We start from the raw sequence: 5000 nt of genomic DNA on the forward strand, positions 1-5000 counted from the left end.
CTTGACACATCATTAAAGTCTTTATATTAATTATATGATAGGCAATTATCATATGCGTCACTAAATTGATGACGAGGTGTTTTGGCAACTTGATTCAATTCTTTAAAGTCTTTATATCAAAAATTATATGATAAGGACAATACATATGCGTCACTAAATTGATGACGAGGTGTTTGGCAACTTGACACAATTCATTAAAGTCTGTATATTAATTATATGATAGGACAATATCATATGCTCACTAAATTGATGACGAGGTGTTTGGCAACTTGATACAATTCTTTAAAGTCTTTATATCAAAAATTATATGATAGGACAATATCATATGCGTCACTAAATGATGACGAGGTGTTTGGCAACTTGACACAATTCATTAAAGTCTTTATATTAATTATATGATAGGGACAATATCATATGCGTCACTAAATTGATGACGAGGTGTTTGGCAACTTGACACAATCCATTAAAGTCTTTATATTAATTATATGATAGGGACAATATCATATGCGTCACTAAATTGATGACGAGTGTTTGGCTACAGGAAAAAATCATTTATTTATCGAATCATCAAGCAAAGGATAAGCTTCAGTGGATCGCAGTATGGCAGCTGCTCAACCACTTAAACACCTTGCCTGTTACAAAAGTTCGTTTACAATTGATTCTAGGCTTTGTCATTGTATTAAATAATGCTTTATATGTAACTAGCGCGGCATCAGGTGATCGAAGATCCTCCTAATTTACTATGTTACAAATTACATTGGCATCACATCCATTGTCGTTTATAAAATAAATTATAAACTTTAAATGGTTTAGAAGCCATACAATGCAAATTGCCCCTTATTTATCTTGCAGTCCAGCACGGATACGACCTTAGAGGCTTCAGGCTAATCCAACGGACGTAGCGTCATACCACTGTTCGCTCGAACAAGTATTGTGCCATTGTCCGTACCTGCGGTTCCTCTCGTACTACGCAGGAATGCTGTCGCAACAACGTTTTGTCATTAGTAGGGTAAAACTAACCTGTCTCACGACGGTCTAAACCCAGCTCACGTTCCCTTGCATGGGTGAACAATCCAACGCTTGGTGAATTTTGCTTCACAATGATAGGAAGAGCCGACATCGAAGGATCAAAAAGCGACGTCGCTATGAACGCTTGGCCGCCACAAGCCAGTTATCCCTATGGTAACTTTTCTGACACCTCTTGTTAAAAACTCTTTAAACCAAAAGGATCGATAGGCCGAGCTTTTGCTGTCCCTGTGTGTACTGAACACCGAGATCAAGTCAGCATTTGCCCTTTTGCTCTATGTGTGGTTTCTGTCCGCACTGAGCTGGCCTTGGGCCCTTTTGCTCTTGTGTGGTTTCTGTCCGCACGAGCTGGCTTGGGACACCTCCGTTATTATTTGAGAGATGTACCGCCAGTCAAACTCCTACCTGGCAATGTCCTTGAATTGGATTATACCTGAGTAATTGGAGTTATCAAATTTTCAAAATAAAATAATAAATGCATGTTTTATTAAAGAATTGTTTGCGATAATTACAAATCGTGATACTTTGATCAAGAAGCTTGCAAATCAAAACCAATACATAAGATATAATAATATATCCGTATAATGGTAGGAAATGATAACACGTTCCATTTAATCAAGTAAGTAAGGAAACAATAGAGTAGTGGTATTTCATTGACGATACCAAACCGAGGTCTAATATCTCCCACTTATTCTACACTCTTATGTCTCCTTACACTGCAGATTAGAGTCAAGCTCAAAAGGGTCTTCTTTCCCCGCTAATTATTCCAAGCCCGTTCCCTTGGCTGTGGTTTCGCTAGATAGTAGATAGGGACAGTAGGAATCTCGTTAATCCATTCATGCGCGTCACTAATTAGATGACGAGGCATTTGGCTACCTTAAGAGAGTCATAGTTACTCCCGCCGTTGACCCGCGCTTACTTGAATTTCTTCACTTTGACATTCAGAGCACTGGGCAGAAATCACATTGTGTCAACACCCGCTAGGGCCATCACAATGCTTTGTTTTAATTAGACAGTCGGATTCCCAAGTCCGTGCCAGTTCTGAATTGATTGTTAATTGATAATCGTTATAATTGATAAGAACTAATTGGTTTAACCCAAATAGTATTCTTAAAAATTTTAGCAAGAAAGTTCCACAATTGGCTACGTAACTAAACTATCCGGGGAACAAGTAACTAACATAAATGCTAGAAATCTATTTACCAGAACGAGCACATAAACCATGTTATTGTTTCCCAATCAAGCCCGACTATCTCAATCTTCAGAGCCAATCCTTATCCCGAAGTTACGGATCTAATTTGCCGACTTCCCTTACTACATTATTCTATCGACTAGAGACTCTTCACTTGGAGACCAGTGCGGATATTGGTACGGCCTGTTGAGAAGTTTGCGTGTCCCCACCATAAATTTTCAAGGTCGAGGAGAAAATATCGACACAACAGTATATGTCATGCTCTTCTAGCCCATCTACCATATCTCTCTGCGAAAGACTTCCATGGTAGTACGGCTATAAAACAGAAAAGAAAACTCTTCCGATATCTCTCGACGGCTTCTTTATGGTCGTTCCTGTTGCAGGATGAGCACGAGGCCCATATTTAATAACAAACGGATACTCAACAGGTTACGGAATTGGAACCGTATTCCCTTTCGTTCAAAATTATTCAAGTGTATTATATCGCTTTGTTTATATAGTTAGGCATTTTTGTTTTACTTGAAAATTTTCGGCTTTCGCCTTGAACTTAGGACCGACTAACTCGTGATCAACCACTGTTCACACGAAACCCTTCTCCACTTCAGTCCTCCAAGGTCTCATTCGATTATTTGCTACTACACCAAGATCTGTACCAATGGCAGCTCCATGCAGGCTTACGCCAAACACTTCTACGCATACCATTGTACCTTCCTACTCACTAAAGTTTCAAAATTTATATCACAAGTAATATAAATCATCTACTTTAGCGGTAATGTATAGGTATACAACTTAAGCGCCATCCATTTTAAGGGCTAGTTGCTTCGGCAGGTGAGTTGTTACACACTCCTTAGCGGATTTCGACTTCCATGATCACCGTCCTGCTGTTTTAAGCAACCAACGCCTTTCATGGTATCTGCATGAGTTGTTAATTTGGGCACCGTAACATTACGTTTGGTTCATCCCACAGCGCCAGTTCTGCTTACCAAAAGTGGCCCACTGGGCACATTATATCATAACCTTGAACTTCATATCAAGAAAGTTAAGGTTCTTACCATTTAAAGTTTGAGAATAGGTTAAGATCGTTTCGACCCTAAGGCCTCTAATCATTCGCTTTACCAGATAAGATTATTTTATATAATATTAAAATGCACCAGCTATCCTGAGGGAAACTTCGGAAGGAACCAGCTACTAGATGGTTCGATTGGTCTTTCGCCCCTATACTCAATTCTGACAATCGATTTGCACGTCAGAACTGTTTCGGTCTTCCATCAGGGTTTCCCCTGACTTCAACCTGATCAAGTATAGTTCACCATCTTTCGGGTCACAGCATATATGCTCAGGTACGTTCCAGTTAGAGGCATAAATAATATAAATATACATTATACATAACTATATAGAACGCCCGGGATTGTGTTAATTAGCTATAAATAGCTAAAAACTAATCCCATTATTAGTCAAGTTAATTACGCTATTAGGTTTACATCCCAATAACTTGCACATATGTTAGACTCCTTGGTCCGTGTTTCAAGACGGGTCCCGAAGGTATCCTGAATCTTTCGCATTGTTAATCATACAAGAGCATATAATAACACAAAAATCAATGATAATTATGCCATTATATAATTCCGAAAAATTAACGCTCTGTAATAATATAATCTATCAGCACTTTATCAAATTAATAACATTTATTCTGTGTTAAATGCAAGCAATTTAATTGGAATAAACTATAAGTTATATTTTATGATAAATTTGGGATATGCTAATAGATTACAATGTCCTTATATGGAAAAAATGCACATTATTCTTAATAATATTATTTAAATATTACAATTTTAATGATGAATTTTCGGGCTAACCTCTAAGCAGTTTCACGTACTGTTTAACTCTCTATTCAGAGTTCTTTTCAACTTTCCCTCACGGTACTTGTTTACTATCGGTCTCATGGTTATATTTAGTTTTAGATGGAGTTTACCACCCACTTAGTGCTGCACTATCAAGCAACACGACTCTTTGGAAACATCATCTAGCAATCATTAACGTTATACGGGCCTGGCACCCTCTATGGGTAAATGGCCTCATTTAAGAAGGACTTAAATCATTAATTTCTCATACTAGAATATTGACGCTCCATACACTGCATCTCACATTTGCCATATAGACAAAGTGACTTAGTGCTGAACTGTTTTCTTTTCGCTCGCCGCTACTAAGAAAATCCTTGTTAGTTTCTTTTCCTCCCCTAATTAATATGCTTAAATTCAGGGGGTAGTCCATATGAGTTGAGGTTGTATATATAACTATATTTTGCCATAAATTCTTTATATATAAATGATAAAACAATCAATTAAATTCGTTATAAATAGTTCCAATAGTTCTTGTAAGCAAAGTCATTTTTATCCATTTAACGAACCAACGAAGAATAATAACAAAACCAAGATTTTTCTTTTTCCGAATCATTAATAAGAGACAATTCTAGATGAAAAATATTTCAATTTTTTATGCTAGACATTTCTCAGTATTATTTGATTGAAAAAGAAAATATTTCTCTTCGTTTTTCACATTCAAATGTGAGATAATGTTTTTCATTTCTTTTTAATATTATGAATAAAATCATTATTTAATCCAATAATATACCATATGCTTATAAAAAATTTATAAACAACTTAATTAGCATAGTCTTACAACCCTCAACCATATGTAGTCCAAGCAGCACTATAAAATTAATTAAAGTACATAACAGCATGGACTGCGATATGCGTTCAAAATGTCGATGTTCATGTGTCCT

General features: G+C 36.7%; 2 non-coding genes across 2 annotated transcripts in view; both read right to left on the reverse strand.

Annotated features, from left to right (window-relative positions):
- Positions 1 to 559: 559 nt before the first annotated feature.
- On the reverse strand, positions 560 to 4503 carry LOC116803203. Its single transcript, XR_004363467.1, has one exon. It is a non-coding gene; the product is annotated as a large subunit ribosomal RNA (ribosomal RNA).
- Positions 4504 to 4896: 393 nt separating this feature from the next.
- The window catches only part of LOC116803201, a 179-nt gene continuing 75 nt past the window's right edge, over positions 4897 to 5000 (reverse strand). The window contains exon 1 of the ribosomal RNA XR_004363465.1: positions 4897 to 5000. This exon is cut by the window's right edge and continues 75 nt beyond it. This is a non-coding gene — a ribosomal RNA (5.8S ribosomal RNA).

Source organism: Drosophila sechellia, unplaced genomic scaffold (genome assembly GCF_004382195.2).
Source record: "Drosophila sechellia strain sech25 unplaced genomic scaffold, ASM438219v1 U_309, whole genome shotgun sequence".
Classification (NCBI taxonomy): domain Eukaryota; kingdom Metazoa; phylum Arthropoda; class Insecta; order Diptera; family Drosophilidae; genus Drosophila; species Drosophila sechellia.